Source organism: Stegastes partitus, unplaced genomic scaffold (assembly GCF_000690725.1).
Source record: "Stegastes partitus isolate 25-593 unplaced genomic scaffold, Stegastes_partitus-1.0.2 Scaffold635, whole genome shotgun sequence".
Classification (NCBI taxonomy): Eukaryota; Metazoa; Chordata; class Actinopteri; family Pomacentridae; genus Stegastes; species Stegastes partitus.
Window position 1 is genome coordinate 83499 of NW_007578366.1, and position 14212 is coordinate 97710.

Here is a 14212-nt window from a genome sequence, read left to right on the forward strand (position 1 = left end):
CACTTACACGTACATGAACCTTCTTATTGCTGCAGGTAAACTGCTTCATCACCACGTCTGTGACCCGTTTTCTGCACTGAAGTGTGCACAGTGACTAAAATGTCCACGAGCTGAGACGTGAATGAGAATAATATTTGATTAGTCGTTGTGCACAAAGTTTCCATCATGAACCACAACAGCTTCATTTACAATGGAGGTCCCTAATGACGAAACACATTCAAAGGCTTGAACAAAGGCCTACAGGTAGGCCGGGCTTTGAAACAAGTGTTTAAAGCACACAAAGAGGACAATAGACTTTCCATTCATGCCTGGAATATGTCGATCGATACATGCACGCTTGTATGTTGCTGTGCTGTAATATTACAGCAATTACACATTAATTAACCTGCTTATTGTTACAGGACTTTTACTTCATCGCCACTTCTGTGAACTGTTTTCTGTACAAAAGTGTGCACAACTACTTCAACGTCTGCTGAGAACTGAATGAAAATAATAATATCTGACGCACTAGATTAGGAGTCTTGCACAAAGTTTCCATCACTAACCACAACAGCCTCGTTTGAAAGGAGGCGTCCCTGATGACAAAGCACACAGATCAAAGGCCTACAGGTAGGCTGGGCTTTGAAACAAGTGTGGAGAGGTGGAAAACAGACTTTTCATTCACACCTGGAATATGTCGATCAATACATGAATGCTTACATTTTGCATTGCTGTACATTAACCTTCTTATTGTTGCAGGTAAACCGCTCCATCACCACTTCTGTGACCCGCTTTCTGCACTAAAGTGTGCACAGCAACTAAAAACATCCACAGAGTTTCTCAGGAGCTGAGAAGCGAATGAAAATAACAATATTTGACATTCCAGATCAACAGTCTTGCACAAAGTTTCCATCATTAACCGCTGCGGCCTCATTTACAGGAAGAGTCCCAAAGGACAAAACGCAGGCCTAACAGGTAGGCTGTGCTCTGTGACAAGTCTGGAAAGCGAAAGATGCTCAGAGCTTAGAAAGACATTTCGCTTCCAGTGGAAAGGAACACACAGTGTTACTGTAGCCCTGAAAGACAATTCGGATCAAGTTGCAAACTCTGTTAGGCGCTATATATAGCTCACCAGGACATTGTAGATACACACACACACTTACAGCATGAGGCGCCTGTGCACACACACACACACACACACACACAAATACACAAAAAAGGCTGTGCAACAAAAGCAGTAAAAAAAAAATTTAATAAAGCTGCATGTAACTCTGTTTAAGTGCAGCATTATCCCACTATATTCAACAGGCTGGAGCAGCAGGGTCCAAGAACAAAACTGAAACAATCACTTTGCACAAGCAGCTCTGACATGACAGTGTGTGAGCAGTGCAGCAACCAGAGAATCCCAGCAGAGCCAGCATGCGTGTGGGCAAAGTGAACTCTTTGAAAAGGTTTGTGCACATCAGATGAACCCCCATCACATGTAGCAGTGCTGAGCTGCTGGTAGCAGCGGTGCTGTTAGCGGCTCCAGGTGTCCTCACGCCCGCGCCGAGTGCGTGTTGTCGGTGACAGGTATCGTTACGCAGCCTGTCACCCCCTCCTCCCCTCCTCCTGTAACACGGTTTAGCCGTTTAGCACAAAAAGCCATTCAAACGGCTGCTCGGGCTGCGTGTGTCAGATTAGCTAGCTGACAGGCTAATATCGCTCATGTACACATCTGGATTTACCCACAACGAGCGACGACGGTGAAAACAGTGAAGTTGAGGAGGTGGAGAAGGGGGGGGAAGAGAGGGAAAGACAGAAAGAAAGAAAGAAAAAACAAAACAAGCACCGCATTCTCGTTAGGAGAATTTAAGGACACATGCCCCTGATGTGAACCCCGGCTGGCGCTCATGAGCGGAGACTTGCTGCGCCAGCCAGCCAGCCGGGTGCTAACTTTAGCATGCTAATCCGTGTCTGCGCTAGCCTGCTCGCTTGTAAGCTGACGTCGCCGTAGCAGCACCACACATCTGCAGGCGAACCAGTGCTAGCTAATGGGATTTGAACTTTGTTATTGGCTTGCTAGCGACCCCGCAGACTTCCTAAAAATAAATAAATAAATAAACACAAGGAGAGGAGGTTTGTTGGTGGTTGGCGGTGGTGGTGGTGGTGGTGGTGGTGGGGGGAAAGTTACGAGCTCGGAAAAAATGTGCGCACAGCTAGCAGGCTCTCCGGGCAGCGACAGTGTTTGGAAATGTACTCTACCCCATTTGGCGGAGATCAGAAGAGGCCGATGTCAGGACTGACGGCCAGTCGACATTCCCCGGAGTGGCCGCCGCTGCCTGCCGCCGCCGCTGCCGCCGCCGCCGCCGCCGCCACCGCTTGCTCCTCTCTCCCCGTACCACTGCGCAAGATGGTCCCGTCGTTTGGTGGAATAAAGGAGAGCCCGACGGAGCTTCGGATGGTGGTAAATAACGCGGCGTGTCTAGGTGGAAGTTTCGCTCGAAATCAGAGGACGCGTCACCTTGCAGCGGTTCATGACTCCCACTATTCAAGATGTAGAAGGGCAGGACGTTGCATTTCTCTGCGAGTCCATATCACTCCCAGCCGCTGACAATAATTAGTGTGGCCACACGGGCATCCGTATGTCACTGTGCCGAGATGTCACACCGGACTTCTGGACTTGTTCTTTTTTTTTTATTATCATTATTATTATTATTACTATGAATAATAATTATTTTTGTTTACAAATAATAATAATACCAGCAGCCTTGAATTAAATTTATCAAAACGCAGGCAATCAATAAATCAATTAAACAATCAAGTGTTTTTTATTTATTTTTATTTTTTGGTTTAATAAAAAAAAAATCCCATATCAGATTATATTTCTAATAGAAGCCAGCGTGTATAAATTAAACCACTGTGATTTCAATCAAGCAGCCCAAAGGAGCTCACTTTATCTCTGGTTTAAGCATTATAAAGTTCCTCAGAGTGAAGATCCAGTTGTTGCACTGCTAAACCTGCTCTGTTCTTCTTTTTTTTTTTTTTTCAGATTAAATGCTCCCTCTAGTGGTCTGGGTAGCAGAACAAGTGGGTTCCCTCAGTTGAACCTAAAGACATTTCTTGCAAATATGCACACTAATTTTCTTTTTTTTTTAATGATTTAAAAAAAAAAAAAGTGATTTATTCCAGCAATTCCTGCTATCTCAGTCAAAAACACAACATAAAACACCTACGTCTTCCCTAATCACAAGACACATCATGCACACTCCTTGAGCAGATTATCCTGCAATCTCTAATTTAGGATTTAGCTGCTAAAAAAGTAGACTTGGTTGAATAATAAGACAAAGAGTTGGAAAGAGAAGTAAAACACAAATCTGCACTGAGTCTGTGAAAAATAATCACCAAAAAAGAAAAGGTGACCCGACCAGATCTCTGCAGACTGGTCCATGTTGCGCCGGAGGACTGACCGCCTTCTTCTTGACCTTCTCCTTCCCCAGACAAGAACAGAAAGTACCGGCATTAATCAGCCCGAGAAGCCCCCATCACACCTGTTGGCAGCAGACATTTTTAATCACCGAGTGATTAAATAGCTTTGAGATTTTTAATTATGCCATTTGGTGGAGATGTGCGCGCTCCACATCATTCTGTCATTATACGCCAAATCAGAATGGAAATGAGCTCAGGCTGGATCCAGGGTGATTTTTAATTTTTTTTTTTTGGGTAAATGTTTGTTTAAATGACTAAATTAAAAGATGAGGAAATGTATGGTTATTCAAACGAGGCATCTTGTTCTTATTCTCATTGTTGAAAGAACACTCTGCTGCACGTTGATTTTGATTCTGTAATTTTTAAGGCTCGAGGCCAAACAGAGCAGCCCAGAGATATTAAATAGTGAATAAAACAGCTGCTTTTGTATACTATGATGGAAAAGCACAAAAAAAAAAGATGCTGTGAATTTCATCTCCCCCCCCTCTCTCTCTCCTCTGAGATCTGCTTTATCTGACTCCATTATCCTCCGCTGGTTTATGGCAAGCAGAGGAATGAGCTCAATTAGGTGAGGAAATGAGAGGAGAGGAGGAATCTGGACCCCGGTATTTGGAGAGGAAGAAAATGAAACATTGGAGGAAGGTCAAGAGAACATAAGAAAAGGAGCAGTGGGAAATGAGAGAACAGGAGAGCGAGAGAGACAGATAGAGTGAGACAGAGGGGATGAGAAAGTGAAACTATGTTGTCATGGAAACTGGCATGGATCTGAAGAGCAAAACAAGAATGTAAATTGGTTTACCCTTAGGGAATGCGATGGCGCTACGGAGAAAAATAAGCAGGCAGATGTATTTAACGGGGAACCTGCCGTAACGTTGCACACAAATAAAGAGATTTGGAAAGATAAATGACGGTAATAACGATGACAACGGTGCGGATCCTCCGATGTAGTGGCTTGATGCGCTGAGCGTCTAGTGGCTGGGAGGATCACTCTCCAAAGGCTGAGCAGTTACTTACAAATGACTAATTAAAAAAGGCATCAGTTTGGGAGGCGCACAGGTCAGTCTGAGTGGGTGAATCACTAATATGGGTAAACAACTTGTGGCTTGGCTGCTGCTGCTGCTGCATGCCGGGAATGTTATTTGACTTAAACAGGTTGACATTTATGAAGACGCTGATGCTCATCATTGATTTTTATTGTCTGGTTTTGCATAACGCATCTGCCTGCAGCTGCTAGAAGTCCGTGCAGACCCTTCAGACGAAGCACAACTTCTCTGTTCCTCATTATTTCCAACTCTCACCTGTGTGTCATTTTGCACCGACAAAGACTTTTTTTTTTTTCCTTTTACCGGCGCTTTGCTCTCTAACGTTCTTGTTTCAGTCGACTGCCGGAATCCCATCATTAGATATTCGATTTTGGAGCCAGCCGGAGATGATATGAATGTTGCCAAGAAACTAATGGTTTCCGTGGTGACAAACACTACCCCTGCCATTGTGTGTAGCAATGCAGGAAGTCAAGTCCCTCACCTACAGTCTCTTTCAAAGTGGAGACAGAGTACATCTGAGAACAACATGTGCTCAAAAGGCTCGACGGAAAGAGCTCTGACGCTTTGTTCTTGCTCAAAAGCGTCACACAGGTTGTTTCTCGTGCAGAATTTGCATAAATGAAACTATTCCTAATGCAGTACATGTGTTTACACTCAAGATGCATGTTGAAATCGGATAATAATGATATATAATGACATTAGGTGTTGCAGACGAGGCTCTGCGGCGACGTATGCACACAGGATGTTGTAATTAAACAACATTATCAACTCAAGAGACTCAACAGAAAGAGCTCTGAGGCATTTGCTTTTGTGCAAAGGTGTCACAGGTAAACTGTTCTTTATGCAAAACATACATTTGTACTCAAAATACACGTTGGAATTGTATAATAATGATATTTGGTGTTGCAGATAAGACTCTGAAGCTATGCAAGTGTACCATATGTTGCAATTAAACAACATTATCAACTCAAAAGACTCAACAGAAAAAGCTCTGAGGCATTTGTTCGTGTGCAAAAACATCACACAGGTTGTTTCTCATACAAAATTGGCATAAATTAAACTATTCTTTATGCAATACATGTGTTTGCACTCAAGATACATGTTGGAATTGTATAATAATGATATTTGCTGTTGCAGATAAGGCTCTGCGGCTGTGTGTGCATGCAGTATATTGTAATTAAACAACATTTTATTAGTGTAATTCTAAACGTTTCAAGTAGAAAAGGCTCAACTTGAGCAACAGAACAATCCTGCACGAGTGGCTGACACTGATAAACGGCCTGTTTGTGTGTTTACAGTGTGAACGTGGTGTGCGCGTGTGTTCACAGTGGGAGCGTGATTGTAATTGCAGCGAAGCGGTTGCCGTGGCGGCTGCTGCAGCCACTGATGCACAGGATCGGTGTCTCAAACAGGTGGATTCCCAGATGGGCAAAGTCAGCAACAATCATGTTTTCATCTCACTCCTGCAGCTCTTCGGTGGAGGGCAGCCAGCGCACGCAGAAATGATCAACTGTCCAGAAAAAGAGGAGACAGAAAAGAGAGAAGTAGATTTGAGCTGCCTGTTTTGGGACAGAAGCAGCTTCCTGCACTTCAGACTGGAGATGCTCTCGTCCTATCTGGGCAGGTCTGATGTATATAATTGACTCCCCCGTGTGTGCAAAGTATTGTTGTTGATTACCAGGAGGAGATGAGCATCTGGGTTCTCGTGGAAGTCAAGCCAATCTCCACAGTCTTGTTTGTGTTTTGATCAAGGTTGTTGGCACACCTGAATGCCTCTCGTGGCCAATTCTCTGCAGTAGATGGCCAACTTGTTTTGGATTCAGACCAGAATGGTGGTGAATTAAGGTAATGTTTAGTTAGGGAGTCTGAATTTTCCCCCTATTATTGGCAAGGATTTGGGTGGGCTGGTTTTAAATAAACATTTAATGAAACCAGTCAAGTAACTAAGCATAGAGCAAAATAAACCGTTTTGGTGCTGATGAGAGTTTATTGCCTTTTCACAAGGTTTAGATGGTTAGATCAGTGAGGAGCGCAGTCGCTTTGAAAGAAGTGAGGACGAAAGAAAACATGTGTTCCTGGAGGGCATTTGTGTTAAATGAAAGACCTAAGAAGAAATTCTGTCCCCTGCACGGCAAAGTTCCCATGAATCACTGGTTTTACTGGGAAGCTGGGAATGCTTTTGCAGCAACTTCAAATGAAACTTGTTAAGCGCTAAGCGGAAACCACAGCGTTCGAGCAGAAGATGCCGATGTATGCAGGTGTTCTTGTGCTCAGGTGAGCCGCAAAAGGCCTGATGTCACAAAACTAGCTGCTCCAGGCTTTGTTGTATTTGCAGACAGCTTAAAAAAAACATACTTTTTAGAAAACATGCACTTCTTTCCTGATACTGCCAGACAAAGTAATGCCCCTCTACTTCCACACAAAGCCCCACAATGCAACAGAACATTTGCAGGCTTTTCATTGTGGAAAACGGGAGGTGGCAGTAGATGGCAGTAGAGTTACTCTGCTGAATTCTAATCACGCTCACTCACTATTCCCCTCCTACGGTGACAGAATAAATGCAGGTACTGAGCAAGTCACTGAAAAGCTCAAGAAAAACCGAAATTGCAGAAATCCTTCAAAAAAAGCAGGCAAATTCTTTTTTCTTTTTAAAAATGTATTCCATTGGTTTCATGCTGGCATAGAATTTCCAATCCACTCTAACACAGCAGGAAGTGCACACAGTAATTTGAAGTTAGTGCACTATTACCTTTTCTGTGAACGAACCTAAATATTCAATATTTTTTGAGAGTGAAATAAAAAACTTGAGACTTCTAATATGTTAAAAAAAAAAATGGAAATAAAGGCACCACCAGTATAAATACAGGACAAAATTGACATTTCTGTAGTGATAATTAAGCTTTTTTTTAAACTACAAACTTGAAAATAGTGCTTTATTTTACTTTACTTCACAAGAATCTGAGTGATTACGGTACCTGTGCAAGAATGCGTAACATCCAACCAGTTGCGACTGTGTGTGTTTACATTTGCGAGGGTAATGGGAGACACAGAGCAGGCCAGGCCTATGAAGTTTAACGGGGCCACACGAGGTGAGGTCCTTCACTATTTGTGAATTGAAGCTTGACCCTAAAAGAGGTTATGGGGACTGGAGGTGTTGCCGTGACCTTCTGTAAAGCTGCGAGTGCCTGCTCGGGTATATATACGTCCACATGGCAGCGTCTTCCTTTGAAACAGCGAGAGCTCCAAACAGTCTGGATCCTATTAGATCCTTTTGTCTTTCTCCCATTCTCCCCTCCTGGTCGGCCTGTCTGTTTTTACTTTGTGTTATTCATATTCATTCCATTACGACCCTCCTCCCTCTCTCCGTTTCGAGCGTCCCACAATGCATTTCGTCGAGACTGCTGTGCAGATGTGTTGCATATGAATTCTGGATGCAGAATTGTTGGAAAAATTTGGATAAAGCTGGCAAATAGTCCTCAAAATTGCACGACTGGGCTGTTTGTGTGAGTTTGGTCTGCACTAGAAAGGAGCTGCTAAAGAGACAACTGGTTTGTTCTATTGATCCAAGCAAGAAATCTTTGCCCCAAACCCACATGACAGAGCAGCTGGCGGAGAGCGGCCTCATCTGGAACTGCCATCAGTCGCTTGTTAAATGCAGTGTGCGAGCGGGGCGGGAACGTGGCAGTATGCGGTCTCAGCCAATCCATAACCAGACACTGGGAACTGCAGGTCACACAGCAGTGTTTTTTAAATGTGTGTGTGTGTGTGTGTGTGTGTGTGGGTGTATATGTGGGCTACACGCTGGACCCGACCATGATATAGAATCTGAGCTCCCTCCTCTCTTTCCCTGAATCCTGTCTATGTAATTGATCCCAGACTGGACATTTGAGTTGCCAGCAGCGATTCATATCATTTTTATCTTTTAGACAAGCCCTCTACTGCTTCCAGATGGGGAAGGCACTCCAGGGTTCAAGTTTGTTTTTGAAAAAAAAAAAAAAGAAGGCGTAATGCTTTAATGTCTTTACCTTACAAAAACCATGCAGCGAGCGGAGAAAGCGAGCGAGATGCAGCCGGCGGTGGATGTGTGTCAGGCTGCACTGGAGGTCATTTGTTGTTTACCAGGTTGGTGTTTGCTCTCGTGTATGTACGCGAGTGAAAGCTTTGAGCCTGTGGTTTAACAGTGTGGAAAAGCAGCTTGTGGAGAAACAGTGTGACTCCGTGTCTGACATTTGTTCTGATTTCCTTTTTATTCGTCATCTCAAGAGCACATGTGACACACAAACACGATGCGGCTGCTTGTCAGTGTGCACCAAACTGCCATTAACGGCATCGTAATGCACACATTTAAACACATCAGAACAAGATCAGGCATCCCAAGGTCAGCTTCTACCTCCATATAAAACCCACTTAAGAATGAACAAGTCTCCGTTTAAGAAGCCTGTAAAGCAGCTGAAGGGACAAGAAGGCTGAAAGAAGCAGTTTGTAGTGGACGGTGGGTTTTTACCGTCGTCTAAAACATCTGCACAGAAAGTTACAAGAAACTGTCCGGCCAAGCCCAAGAGTATAAATGGATGTATGGATAAACACTATTCCACTACTTTATTTAAGGAGCTTTTCATCATGCAAACATAATTCAAGGAAACTAGTCTTGTTCAAGCACAACATTAAAACCACTGAAACACTGAACAGCAAACATCATGCTACAGTGCAACGTTCTGCTGGGAAACCTTGTATTCTGGCATTATGTGGACTTTGTTTTTATTAGATCAGAGCTGTTACAGCAACATTAAGCGAATTTAGATTGGAAACTGTATAAAAAGGGCCTGGTTATTTTATGGCCTTATTGTAGCAGAGAAATGAAACTAGGATTAATGTGAGCCAGCGAGTGATGTCAAATTACCATTATAATAAATACTCATAATATACTGCAATAACTCAGCCTTGCAGCCTCTCCTTAAGTTCATATCTTTTTATGTTAAACAGCTCCAGGTACATAAATCAGAGAAAATTAATTAGCACATAAGTGTTTGATTTTTAAGTTATCAAAAGTCTCATCTGCTGAACGTTAGCATGAGTCAACTTCGACAAACCCATTCTGTAAATCCTCTGGAAAACAGGGAATACAATTCAGATGAATTTAGTTTAATTCACTTTAACTCAGCTCAGTTTAATTCAATTCAAGTCAAGTCAGTTCAGTTCAACAACGTTTAATTTGGTTCAGTTCAATTCAGCTAAACTTAATTTAATTAAATTCAAGTCACTTCAGTTCGGTTCGGTTCAGTTCAATTTAGTTCATCCATCATCTATACACCACTTAATCCTAGGGGGTGGAACTCAGGGTGAAGGCAGGGGACACCCTGGACAGGTCACCAGTCTATCACAGGGCTACACTTAGAGACAGACAACCAAGCACACTCACATTCACACCTACGGACAATTTAGAATCACCAATTAACCTCTGCATGTTTTTGGACTGTGTGGGAGGAAGCCAAAGAACCCGGAGAGAACCCACGCTGCACGAGGAGAACATGCAAACTCCACGCAGAAAGATCCAGAGTGTCCTCACCGGGACGCGAACCGGCGACCTTCTAGCTGCGAGGCAACAGTGCTAACCAACTGCAGCCGCCTTGCAATTCAATTCAGTTCAGTTCAATTCAATTCAATTCAAAGGACCTTTTTAACATTAAAGTTTCAAGGATCAATATTTGAACAATACACAACAATATTAATCTGAACTTTAACATAAGATAAAAACAAATATATAATAATTATTCGGTATGTATTCTTTGCACGCTGTGTGAGTGTGGATCTTGATCATCTCGGTCGTCTTGTCTCCTCCTGTTAGAAGTGTCCTTATTTTAAGAACCCATTAAACTCTCAAGAGTTGAACTTGTTAAAATAAATATTTCTCATTTCCGTGAATGTTTTGCATTGCAGGAAGAAGTGCATCTCTGGCTTGACCTGAGCTGTCCAACACTCGCCACATACTTCGATTTCTTTTGGCTGCACTGATTCTTTTGTGTCTTGCCCTTTTGTGGTCTGTGAGTCTGTACTTGTTTTCTGTCTCCGTCAGTAGAGAGATATTCTGCCGATTCATAATCCCCTTTTAGGGTCAGATTACATCCTAATCTGCTTTGGGTTTTACTTTCCTCTTTCCTGTGATCTAAATGTGTTTCTTTGCGTCGGGTTATAATTCGGTTTACTTGGTGTTTGGAAAGCAGTGCTGCTGCGAGGCTGGTCAGAGACTCTCTGTGAACCTGCATCAACCAAGACGTTACAACATTCACAGCAATGGCTGTTGCCTTTTTGAACAGATCACCGGTGAAGTCGAGTTGTTGCTTGTTCAGTGATTCAGACTTGAGTCAGCAGGTAAATAGTGCTGAACGTAATGTCTACTGAGAGACACAGAAAACAAAGATTTATCCAAATGATCACTTTAAGGATTATTCTGTAGTTTCTAAAAGGTTTCCAGGCAACATACCATAAGAAAAATATACATAGTTTAATATACAGCTGCTAAAAGTTTCTCATATAATATAGAACTAAGCCATGATGGCAACTTGGGCCTAGTGATGGAAATTAGTTTGTCTCTACAACACTGTAGACTTGATATATGTCAGAAACTGGATAGACTGGAGATAAAATGGTAAATTTCATGCAGATCAGATGATTAGTTTCCTGACTTTTGCTGTGGCTGTATCATCTGCAGCTTCATGTTGATGCTTTTTAGCAAAATCTCAACAACTACAGGATTGGTCACCACTATATCGCAGATACTAAGTTTCTAGACTGAGATTTTATTGGATATTAACAGATTTTTTTCCCCTAAACGAGGCTGATCGCATGGAGCAATTTATTTCCTTGAAGGTTTCGTCACTTTCTCACTTGAAGACAGATCGTTAGTGGCAGAAATTCACACAAACTCATAATTAGTGTTAAGGTTTCCTCTAAATTTGAGTGTGATGGCTTTTCCCTTCCATGCATATGGATCTAACCCAACCTCCAACATCTGTAAAATCACCTCAAGCACCTCAGAAACTAATTCAATCTGCACCCTGATAAACCTCATGTGGGATCCGGACCAAGGCTGACAAACTCTCCTCTAAGAACTATCAGACTTCCCCCTCTGGCTGCGATTTCTGCCAGTTTTGAATCAGCGAGCGTCGTGCCAACCGGCATCATGCACGTTCACACCCCTACCAGCGCAAATTAGTGGTGTGCTCGTAAATTACACGCGGGATATATATAGTTTTCTTTTTTTTTGAGACGACGAAGGAGTTAAACCATGTTTGACAAGCCCCATTACACCAGTGGAAACAAAATAGTAATTTTACAGTCATGTTCGAAGCCGTTTTGAAGCTAATTTTTGGTTTCATGGAAGCATCTCAAATCTGACATGCCACAGCGCCGTGCTTCTGTTAAAAGATAATTTACTGTCGTACATCTGGTGATAAATTGGATAATAATACAAAGTGATCCCCAAATGCCGCAGAGTAACGAGTTCGAACAACAAGAAAAGGGTCACACTGTCGGAGAAATATGTCATCCGACTCTAAGGGGGGAAAAAAAGAAGTCAGTCTCTGACTAAAGCAATTTAAACAACACCGTTTCTGCTCATTTGTGAAAGCAGTTTTAGGTTGTTGAGCTTTTTCTGTAACAACTTCCCACTAATTCTAAACAGCAACAACAGGAAAAGGTTGTCAACTTAAGTCACATGTGTTTGTTTGTGTCTTGTTTTGTTTTTACATTTCATCCAGAGTCAGGTATAAAACGGTGTGCACTTAAATGTTGACTTTTTACCTTAACTAGGCGATGCAAAACACTTTAAAACATGTTTCTCATTCACTCATTTTCACACAAACGGCAGCAGAGCTTGATGCAACTTGATGTTTTGCCACTTCTTTAAGTCGAGGTTGCTGCGAGTCAAACCACAAATGCTTTAATCAACTGACAGCCCGACTACGACCTGAGCAACGACGCCTCCCTACAAAGCAGACTGACTGAAAATTGTGTCATGTTCACTGTAATTACATTCATTTAGCTGATTTTTTTTGTGTAACATAAATTCAATACAGTCTAGTAGGGAAAAAAACGTGAGAAGTCATCAAAAAGTGTGAGTGCATTGCATTGAAGTCTCTCTTTTATTGATTAAACCCATAAAAAATGCATCTCTGTGCATCAAAGTTGCATATTTATATGTTTTTACCATAAAAATAATCCCTTTTGAAGTGGCTTAGCCATAACTCTACACCACTGCTTCCTATAGAATTAACAGATCCACTAACTTCCTGCTTCTTTCCGCTGCAAAACTACTTTATGCTGCACAAGTTATAAAACTGTAGTATTTCAGACGCATATGTTCAAACTCTATATTGGTATCCTATAGCTTTATGGTGGAAACACTCAGCCATGCCGTTGATACCTTATTTCACTCATGATGTGTCTTCCAGGGTATAAAAAACACCACATGGACATGCTAACAAGTTTTGATTTCACCATAGGGGGATCTTTAATCAGTCAGCAAGATTCAAGTTAGTGTAGCTTCAGTCACATCATGATTTTGGAATATATCCTAAAAACTGAGCTGTGTTTTGAAAAATACTCAACAGTTACACACAGCCTGTAAAATTATGGTCAACAGGTATGTAAAGTCCTGCAGCTACCCTGTGTCTGCTATAAAGCTCTACTTCTATAACTTGGATAACACAGTATTTCGCTTCCTTACTGATTAGTCGTTCCAGGCAACATGAAGACAGAAGTGTAAAAGTGTCACAGTGTTAGGGGGGTTATGTCTTGACCTTTGCTTCCTGGAGTCTCCACCTGTCGTCTGGTTGACTTCAGGAAGTTACTGCACAAATATTTCAGCACATTGACCCACATGAAACCACTTTTTTTTTTTTTTTCTTTTAAACTACACTTTGGTTTTAGGGTTCTTTACAGGAGCTGGTTTGCAGATTCTGTCACCATTAGACACAGCTTTGTTAGCTGGTTTATGCTAAGCTAAGGTGTAGAGATATTTAAGATGTACTGATCTTGTCACATCACTTTCCACAAGAAAGCAAGTTGCAAGAAACTATTTTTTGTTTTCTCAAACTCTTCCTTTAAAACGTTTGAAAACAGCTTAAAACGACCCTCATGTCTCAGTAGGTTTTAGGAATTCGGGGCCTTTTCTTGTTAAATTATTGGAATTAGATTTTACTCAAAACAATGTTAAATACAAGATATTTGTGACAAAAGCCAAACATGAGAGGTAAGTTCTTTAATCACTTATTCATCTGATTGTTTAGCATTTCCTGAACATCTGTTTTCTGTTGGTTATTAAGAGTTTTCTAAACTTTTCACTGACTTCGTCCTGAATGAAGTCACCTTTGTTGTCGCTTTAGCAATAAACACGTTTATGATTTTGCTGTAGGATGATCAAAACTTACTACCTTCAGTTACACTATGTGAAAACACAAAATGAAAGAATCATCGACCAAACCGCCGTGTCGTCCTCAGTCTCATCCCATCCGATGTGATATTCCGACTAAACGAATTAAAAACCGCAGAAGACGCAGCCAGAAGAGCCCAAAGCACTGGATTATTGCATGTTTCTCTTGTTCTCCGGCCTCAGCTGCCATGGGAGACTCCGGAAAACAAAGAGGCCTATGACAGACCACCTGCTAAGGGAGGATTGTGGCTATGAGCTACTGTACACTAAACAGCTGAACCAGGAGCAGCGT

General features: G+C 42.1%; 1 protein-coding gene across 2 annotated transcripts in view; it reads right to left on the reverse strand.

Moving 5' to 3' along the window:
• Nucleotides 1-2661, reverse strand: part of bcl9l (bcl9 like) — a 30184-nt gene extending 27523 nt beyond the window's left edge. For both annotated transcript variants that reach the window (XM_008289769.1, XM_008289766.1), the window contains exon 1: nt 2224-2661. The gene's annotated coding sequence lies outside the window, so the exon portion shown is untranslated. The remainder of the gene's footprint in view (nt 1-2223) is intronic.
• Nucleotides 2662-14212: the final 11551 nt, after the last annotated feature.